Source organism: Macrotis lagotis, chromosome X (genome assembly GCF_037893015.1).
Source record: "Macrotis lagotis isolate mMagLag1 chromosome X, bilby.v1.9.chrom.fasta, whole genome shotgun sequence".
NCBI classification, from domain to species: Eukaryota; Metazoa; Chordata; class Mammalia; order Peramelemorphia; family Peramelidae; genus Macrotis; species Macrotis lagotis.
Genome location: NC_133666.1, coordinates 156926713 through 156937112, shown reverse-complemented (window position 1 = coordinate 156937112; position 10400 = coordinate 156926713). Strand labels below are relative to the sequence as shown.

Below are 10400 nucleotides of genomic sequence, written 5' to 3'. Positions count from 1 at the left end.
TTATTTTCCTTTTGGGCACAATATAGGTGTTAGTCCTATGGATTAGTTTGAGAGAAAGTTGCTCCCTCTACCTATTTTCATTGACTGTTGCTGAGTTACTTCATTTTTATCCAATCAGCTGCTGTAAAACACAATTAACATTCTTTTTGTTGCCAGGTTGCCAGGTAACCCCCAGAGGACAAAGAGCTTGGATTCCTGTTACCCAGGCAAATGTTAGTTACCCAAATCAAATGTTAGTATTCTAAAGTCTTAAGGGAGAGGAACTTCAGTCTTTGAACTGGGTAGTTTGTTCCTATCTCTCCCCAACTCTACCAGGGCTATGTCAAAGGGCTGAGACTGAAAGGTAAGAGATGTCACAAGCCAAAATGTCACAATGAGTTATTTTTGTGTTGTCTATATCTCCTTCAGTCTTAAATTTTTCTTTGAACTAAAAAGAGATTAGTTTTGTTCCTAGTAAAGGCTTGCACCTGCTCTCATCATTTGATGACCATTCGATCCTCAATATTTGATCTCTATAGGAAAGCTAACCAAAGTAAAGTAAATAGGCATTAAACCAAAATCTCAAATAAATTTTAAAAATTCCAGTTACTTCATTGTTTGATGCCAGTAATATGAACCATTGTTAAATTGCACTAATGCATAAAACAATAAATTTTTATGATGAGATAAATATTTTTTCTCATTTTCCTTGACAGGGGAAGGGTATAAATTGAGAATGTTTTGACAGATTTTATAAATTATATTATCTGTCAAAGAAAAAAAAAGACTATTAAGACCAAGTGTATTCACTGACAATTTTTTAAAAATGAATTCATATAACTTTATTGACAAGTTTCCAATGATATATAGCATTATGTTTTTAGTATTTGCACCTGAAACAAGCATTAAAACAAATGTACAGATTGATACCTCACTTTACACTATTTTCCTGGAGCTGTGAAGGACTGAGACACAGGCAGTGTATGCTTTCTCCACATATTATGTACATATACTCACTTCTTCCAAAGAGATAAAAAGTTTAAAATATCCTCTCAGGCAAGATAGCCTAAGGACTAGGGAAGTTATTTCAAATATAATATATAGACACACACACACATATGACTTGAAATTGTTAAGACCTCAAATTTATGCTGGGCAAGATATATTTTATATGCAATGTATGTGAATGGATATACATTTTATATGTATGTCTGTGCATACAGTATTGCATATTAACAGATTAGTTTCTCTAAATAAGAACAAATAAATAAATCCTTTAAAAAATTAGGAACAAAATAAAACATTTTCCCATTTATATCCCTAGATATAATTCATAAATAAACAAAGGTCAGCACTTTGAAATTTTTGGTAGTCTATCATTAAAACCAAAACTAGAATTCAGGTCCTCTGTTTCCTAATTGATATATCATACAGTATTGTTTCTATGGATCATATTTTTAGTTCTTTATAAAAATTATGACCCTTAACAGATTTTTAAACCACCGCCTTTCTGAGGCATTGACTATTGAAATCACCTCTCTAAAGGTTTTTAAAAAATCCTACATATTTATGAAAATACATACAAAAACGTTTTCTAAAGCACAATTTCTACAAAAAGAAATTCAATATATGTTTGTATGTGTATATATGTATACACATATATATATATATATATATACATACACACGTATATATTCATTTTGCCTTCAGTTGAAATTTAATGAAATACAATCCAAATTTGTTTTTTTTTCCAGAGGACCTTTCATCCCAAAGCTCATTAAAAAGCAACATTAAAGTGAACAGTCATACAAATATTGTTCTTGACTGAATGCAATTCCTTTCATAAACTCTGTAACTCTACTATCTTATCAATTTCTAAAACTTCAGTCAACTGCACAAGTCATTAGAAAGAGTTGCTTTTTCACAAGGGAAGGGATAAAAGCAATTATTTTTGCACCAAAAATGGCCAAAACAGCCAAGTCATGGGACCCAACTTCAAGGGAAGGTTATGTTAGAAATGGTCAAAGGAAGTTTAAGGATGGTGCAGGTAGAAACTCCAAAATTTGTTTGATCCACAGTTTTAATATTTGTGAACACATAAGGGGTTTAATGGAAGACTTGTTCTATTTAATATGAACTATTTGATCCACCATTTTCATTCGTGAGAGAAGGCTCTTTGGCTTAATCATGGGAGCAGGGGCATCAAGGGAAGAAGAATCCCAGGACATTACTTAGACTCCAAGTTAGGTCATCAGTCAAGATCTCCAAAATTTGAAAAATATTGCCCCTCAAAGCCAGGACAATAGCTAAAATCTATGAACCATGACAGAGAAGAGTAAAGAGGGCAGGGATATCCCCAGAGCCTTGAGCATGATGGTCTTCAGGCTATAGCAGAAAGAGAAAGTGCATGATTGAACAGTGAAAGACCACCCTCTATACTTAATATAATTAGCACAAATATTACCATTCTACCCAGATTTATTGTATTTAGCAAAAAGGTCAAGCTCTGAAAGCACCATCTTCTCTCTCCATCCTCTTTTCATACTACTCATATCTTTTCTCACTAGGTTTCCCTCCATATCTGTCTTGAATGAAGAGATGAGCCTTTTACTTGCCAAGGCAAAAACCTCTACATGTGCTCTATCCCATATCCTAACATACCCAGCAGCTTGCCCCCACTATTATTTCTATTCTCCAATATTTCCCCTCTCTGCTGCCTCCTTCTCTGCTGCCTTCCAAAAACACCAGTATCTCACCTAGTTGTACAAATCTTTACCTTGATCATCACTAGTTACTATTTCTAACTCTCTACTTAGCAAAAACCTCCTACATTTAATAACCCCTACCACTCATTTATTTCTAAATTCTTTTCAAATTAGGTTCCAATCCTACTCAACAGAAACTGCTTTCTCCAAATTCATTATAAATCTTATTTCCCAATAATCTTTTATTTCCCTATTTTAATGGCCTTTTCTCAGTTTTCATCCTTCCTAACATCTTTTCCTTTCTATGTTTATATGACTCTGCTATCTCCTTCTGCTTCTACCTGTTTAACTATTCATTCTCAGTATTCTTTACTGGGTCTCCAGTACATACATTTTCTACTTATCATGGGTTCCCCACCACCACCCCAACAAGATTATACTGGGACCTCCTTTTCTTTATCTCCACTATTGTTCTCATTTATTTCATCAATTCCTATGTATTGGTTTAATGATTAACTCTGTATAAATGATTCCCAGATCCATAAATTCAGACCTAACCTTCCTCCTGAGCTTTAGTCCCACAGCACCAGCTACCACTTGGATATCTTGAACTGGGCATGTAAAACCCAATATATACAAAACAGAACACAATATATTTCCCTATAAACTCTCTTGTTTTCCAAACTTTCCAGCTACTATTGATGGTGTCACCATCTTTAAGGTCACCCAGGTCTACAGTCTTGATGTCATCCTTCACTACTCATTCACATTCACTCCACATATCCAGTTCACTGTCAAATTTTGCTGTTTGTTTTATAACATCTTTCATAAATATCTCCTTCTCTCATGTAACTACACCCCCTTATTCAGGACCTTACCATCTCTTGATTTCTATATCCTTCTAACTGGTCTCCCTGCTGCATCTCTGCTCATTTCAATTGTTCTCCCACCTAACTGCAACAGTGAGCATCTTAAGGCATAAATTTGACAATGTCACTTTCCATTTTAATAAACTCCAGTGGCTCTCTATTGCCTCCAGGATAAAATTTAAAATGTTTTGTTTGGTGTTTAAAGTCCTTCATAAGCTGAGTCCTTTCTACTTTCTCCATCTTTTTTATACTTCACTCACCTCAAAGAACTCTACAATAGCTTCACTGTCTTTCTTGCTTTTCCAGTGCACAGGATTTTGTGTGGTTATGGTTTCAGGGAATCTTATTATTTTCTAAAGTCTCTCTGTTTTATTCATTGTATGTCTTATATTTTGATTTTTTTAGATTCTTTTGACTTTGTTTTAATCCTTTTGTCTCGTGGAATTACTGAGTTTTACCTATTCTTTCAGAGTTCACTACTTGAATATTTTGCCTTCTGATCTATTTTCTCTCATTTATAATTTTAGTTTTTAAAGTGTTTGCTTTCTTTTATTTAGCTAGCCACTCTTAGAGATTATAGAGTAAAGCCATTTTTTCCCTTAGAACTTCTGCTTTATATATTCTTAATTTATGTAGTCTGGGTTTAACACATGAAAATTTTTGTTTATTTCTATTTTCAATTTCAGTTCTTGGATTTTGACTTTACGATAGATCTAGTCTCTGTTACTTTTGGATTTGATCCTGATTGATACTGTTTCCATGCACTATTTTTGTCACTACTGTTCTGGACTATGTAGTTGATATTAGATACTACCAGATCTGTCTTGATACTTGTCTTCTAACTCAGTATCTTGATGATACAGGTGCTACCCTCAACCTATCTCTTTCTCCCTCCTTTCACAATCCCCAAATAATTTTATCCATGCTCTTCCTTCATAAATCCCAAGTAGATGATGAACACTGCAAATATTTCTGATCTACTACGAACACCACTTTCCCTCCCCCAGTAGCATTTAGGTGATCAAAGACTGAGTTGATCCTGCCTCCTACTATGATTCCCAATGCTCTAAGGAGTGCTTAGATAGTCCCTGTCTCCCTGAACAGTGACCTGTAGGGACAATCACTATACTTCACTTATGTTTTTAACAAACCAGTGTTAGAATCTGGTTTCAGATATTTATTACTGTAGCTCAGACTGATGCATAACACCTTCCACTCTGATCCTCCGAGTGACCTTGTTTAGAGGACCTGCTGATTTCAGGACCATTTATTGAAAAACTCACTGTTTTCTCTAGCATAATCTCTTTCTCATAACTCAAATTTTTTATATAAATTATGGAAAATAAGTATATTTCATATAAAACTTATAAAAAATGTTAACTTTTTATCTTCTTATTGAAGATTGGGTTGCTTCTGTGGTATGACCATTACCTAACCTGAATTTTGGATATGTTCTTCTTCAATTTTGGTCTAAATGACAAAGCTTACTTCTCTTGCTCTAGGTTTCTTTTGACATTAATATATCTAGGGTCCTCTGAAGTTTTTTCTTGATTAGCCAGCATAGCTGATCATTTATTCAAGTTACTAATTAAATTTATTTACATATGCTCAGCATTCAGTTTGTCACTCATGACATAACTGTCATCATTGTAATGGTAATATATTTTTTAAAATTGATGTTTTGTTTTAATAATTCCTTTTTCCATTATAGCTCTTCTTTATTCCCTCCTGAACCACCATTCTCATAACAAAGAATTAAAAGAGAAAGTGAAAGACAGAGACAGAGATATACAGAAAAGAGAGACAGCAAGATAAATAGATCACCAAAATCAATATATCAGTATAATGTGACATTATATGTGAGTTTCATACCCACAGATCCTTGTGTCTCTTCAAAGAGGAAGAGTGATAGATGCATGCTCATATCATTTCTTTGGGGCTATTTCCCCAAAGGGGAACTGATTTTTATTTCTTGTTTTTTCATCAACATTCTCGTAATTACTTGTATGTTGGGTTTCTTTTCGGTTTTGTTGGGTTTTTTGTTTTGCATCAATTCATACAAGCTTTCTCATTGATATTCATATTTTCTTATCATTTCTATTTCTTTCATTTACTAAAGTTTAACTAACTTCCCTATTAATGTTAATATACCTTGTTTCTGACTCTGTCATGCCAAAAATTGCTTCTATATACATTTAGGTATATAGAGAACCTTTTGTACTATAGTATCTTTGATCTCCTTAGAGGATATGTCTAATAGCCTAATCCTTAGATGCGAGGATATGGCCCTTTAGGCATGTATTTTTTGAGTATGATTGCTAAAATACCATTTTAGTGCAATTTAGATTATAAGATATTTGAAATAATTTATAATTTTTCTGCACTATCACAGTCTGGTTTTACAGGTACTAAGGCTGCTACAAAATAGGCATTTTAATGGAAATTCAGATCTGACTTTTCTTTTCTTGACAAATTCTGCAATTTGTCAGATAAATAGTCCCACACTAAGAGGAAAAAACATTTTACAAATTTTAAAAGGAGATATAGGTATTGCTCAGGAACACTTGGGAAGGGAGTTGTTTGATTATATCCAAAGTTCCTGGGTGAGTTGAATGGACTTTGTTCCATAATGGAATAGATATAATGTTAGATTAAAATGAATGCTAATGGGGCAGCTAGGTGGTACAGTGGATAGAGCACTGCCCTTGCAGGCAGAAAGACTTGAGTTCAAATCCAGTCTCAAACATTTAATAATTGCCTATCTGTGTGACCTTGGGCATTGCCTGCAAAAAAAAAAAGGAATACTAACAGGAATTTTGTTATGAATTTGTGAGAAATACTTCAAGTGATACCTGTTTGTTTCTTAACTGTTTCTTTAGTTATTTTTCATAAATGATTTCAGTAATACTTAGGAGTTTTAATAATCATTTAAAAAAATGATAAAGTAGAAAAGTAGATTAATATCTCTATCAATTAATCATGCTAAGTGATTTTTTCATTCTATTTAATTGTAAACATAGCATCACAGTATTGCTGGCATTAAAATAACCCCTCCTTTATTAGAGAATCCAAAAACATGATGAGCCTCTCAAATGTTGGATTTGTAAAACTTAACTTCACAAAGTGATAGCAGTGTTACAGAAAAACTTCTAAATTAAGAGAATAAAATGAGAGGAGGGGAAAAATAGTAAATAGGTAAAAATAGATTTCATTAGGAAGAGTTAAAATTTTAAAAATTGAGAAAAAGTTATAAAAGTATTAGGGGGAAATCACAGAATATTATTTCAGAATCACAATAACAGTAACCATTCTCCCATATTTGAAATACGTTTACTGTTTTCTGCACCTCTCAGAATCCTTTGGTTCCTTTAAAGGTCAGTTCAGGAGCAATTTCTTGATTTCTTTCAGATTGATTTCAGATACAAGAAAGAATTTCTAAAAATTATAAAGTCTGAGGCAAAAAGACTAAAGACCTTAGGGGCACAGGTGGAATTTTCATCACTACTGTCCATCTGATATTAAAAAAAAACTTAAAAGAGAAAGGCAAATTTGGTAAGTGTTCAAAGCAAGATGAAATTTTAAAAAGAAATTTGTATTTTTAGAATACAGCTTATACCATAGGAATAAAAGACTTCTGACTATGGATGAAGTGATCCTAACCATGTCTAATAAAATTTATGCTTTCTTGGAGTCTTGAAAATCTAATCAGAAGGATTTTAACTGAAAAGGAAACTCCTAGAAGTTAAGAAAAATAGCAATTGAGAAACCAAGAGATTCACATGAGACAAAATCTAAGAAACAGGTCAGTGATAAAAACAAATGATGTCAAATGAAAAATGCATTAAGTATGAATAACAAGGAAGAAAAAATAGGTAATAAGAAAACATCAAATAATACATTTCATCAGTTTCCTTCTCTTTCACTTTATTATCTTTGTAAAAGGGCTTATTAGGGATGAAAGATTTGTATTTGAACTACACTGACTAGAGGATTCCTGGGCAATTCATTTAACCTCTCAAGTATTCCAGGTAACTTTAAGGTTATACAGTGCAGATATGTTGTTTATTGGTATCACTGAAAGCAATTTTCACACCAGAAGTTTCCCATACAAATGAAATCACAGTTCCAGACTTCTTCAAAATATACTAGATGTCCTGCATTAAATGGATTTCATGAGCTAGTCATATACTTTATTTTCTAGTTGGGGCACTGGGTATAGCACCTGCTCTGAAGTCAGAAGAACTTGAGTTCAAATCCAGAAACTTAATAGCTTAGAAAAATCACTTAACACTGACTGCCTCACTTTCAGGGTCATCTCCACTTGCCTGATTCATATCTGGCCACTGGACCCAAGTGGCTCTGGAGGAGAAAGTGAGGCTGGTGACTTAGCACAGCACCCCTCACTTATATCTAATTTATGTGCTTGTCATGGCATTACTTTCCTGATGTCATAGTCTTCTTCAAGAGCAAAAAAACAAATATCATCATCAATGGCATCATCATCAAAACAATGGCATAGGTTGTAGATAATCTAACAATTCTCTATTACTCTTGTTTCAGCTTAGGTAAAACTGGGTGATCTCCTACAGGATGTCCATCATGAATGTCATCATTGTCTTTTTCTATACAACAAAAAAACCCTTCAGGTCTTTATCAATACCAATCTTTTTCTTTCCTTCCTGTCAAAATTGAGGAAGAGGGTTTCCTGTCCAAGTCTAATTCTTCTATTTTACCCTTGATTCTATCCCATCCCCTAAGACTCAGCTCCATAAATCATTCTCTCTCATCCATAATGTTCACTTGATTCTTTCTCCTCCTCCTACAAGTATACTCTGATCTCCTGTAACGTCAAAACTTTCTTCTATCTAAATCTAACTATTGTTTTATCTTGGGTCTTTGCATTTTGCTGTACACTTCTAGCAAGATTAGTCTAAACTAGGTGGTTCACTACCCATTTAGTAATCAACCAAATCAGGCTGCAGTGAAAATAGGCATTTATTAAATGTTTTTGTCATGCCAGAAATTAATGCTAGGTGCTTATAAAAAGTGAGACAATCCATGCCCTTAATTTTCTTGTTATATATCTCTTTATAGATTGATTATGTATCCATTTTGACCTGTCCAGTTTCTGTCAGACTGCTTTCTAGTTTTCCCAACAATTTTTACCAAATAATGAATTCTCTTCCCCAAAACTCATCTTTATATTTGTCAAAGACAAGGTTACTATAATCCTTTACTACTATGCATTGTATATCTACTTCCACTGATCTGCCTTTCTTTTTCTTAGCTAGTGCCAGTTAGTTTTGATATTTGTTGCCTTCTAATATAGTTTAAGATTTGGTACTGCTAAACCTCATTCCTTACATTTTTTCATTAGTTTCTTTGAAATTTTTGACCTTTTGTTCTTCCAAATGAGTAATATTTTTTATTATTTTAATTGGGTTGGCAGTGAATAAATTAGGTAAAATTGTGACTTTTATGATATAAGCTTTGCTCACTCAGAAACAATATTTCTCCAATTAGTTCAATCTAACTTTATTTATATAAAATATTTCATGATTATATTCATGCAGTTCCTGGGTGTATTTTGACTGGTTTATGCTCATATATTTTATACTGTCTACAATGATCTTAAATAGGAAATCTTTTGCTGTCTCCTCCTTCAGATTAAGCCTGATGATGCTTGCACTTCACTCCACCAGAAATGGATCTTTCTTAACACCTTCTCACATTGTCTTAGGAGGACAACAACTTTACCTTGACTTTATTTCCCTATCATAGCACATTCACACTGAGGTAATATTTGGACTTTGGGGAGGGGGGGAATTTGGAAAACCTGGAATTTTTGACCTACATCTTCTAAGAATCCTCTTGCTCTTAAGAATCTTACATTTTGCTCATTAGGAGCAGCATGATATAGAGAACTGGATTTGTATTCTCAGAACCCTGTGATCAAATCCAACTTGTTCAAGAATTTGCTCTGTGACCCCAGGCAAATCATTTCCATCTCTGAATATTCTTCACATCTCTGAAATAATACTTATTTCAGAGGTAGGATCAAATGTTTAAGGTTGGAAGGGACTTTGGAAGTCATATCTCTCATTTCATATGTAGCCTAGGTCATGGTTCTCTCTCCCTTTCCCTTAACTCTTTCTCTTTGGGGCCTGGCCCATTTAATTTCATTTGTGTTTACTCTGGTAAAGGTAGTTTACATGTTAGGGTATAGCATACTGCTACAACTCACTTTTAGGAATAATTCTATTTTAGGGGAGGTTATACATCTCTAATTCACAGTGTGCTTCACATTTAAACAAATAATAATGTTTGTCCTTCATTCTTGAAGAAGAACATGGCATCAGAGAGGTGATGCCATGCCAAGCATGTGAATTGCATTTGAGTGAGGGGGTGAGGTGCTAAGTCACCAACCTCACTTTCTCCTCCAGAGCCATCTGGATCCAGTGACCAGACATGGTGGATAAGGGCAACTGGAGATGACCCAGGAGGTGAGGCAATCAGGGTTAAGTGATTTGACCAAGGTCACACAGCTAGCAAGTATCTGAGACTGGATTCGAACTCCTGTCATCTTGATTCTAAAGCCAGTGGTTCTATACATTATTATTTAAACAAAATAGTTAATATGAGGCAAAAATATTCATTAAAAACAGTTCAAGTTATAAACTTGAGTTCCATTCTCCTACTGATGAATGGAGTAACTATAAGGAAGATAAGCACAAACATGCAGAACTCTATCAGAAAGGTGCAAGAATACAAAAAAATCATGTGCTTTGATCTCCTAAGGGAATAGTCTGAACTATGTGTCACCTATTGGGAGGGACTGATCCTTTTC

At 33.9% G+C, this 10400-nt stretch overlaps 1 protein-coding gene across 4 annotated transcripts in view; it reads left to right on the top strand.

Moving 5' to 3' along the window:
• Positions 1-207: 207 nt before the first annotated feature.
• Positions 208-10400, top strand: part of LOC141498341 (zinc finger protein 474-like) — a 99043-nt gene continuing 88850 nt past the window's right edge. For 3 of the 4 annotated variants that reach the window (XM_074201429.1, XM_074201427.1, XM_074201428.1), the window contains exon 1: positions 208-343. The gene's annotated coding sequence lies outside the window, so the exon portion shown is untranslated. The remainder of the gene's footprint in view (positions 344-10400) is intronic. The other variant, XM_074201430.1, reaches the window with a different exon arrangement.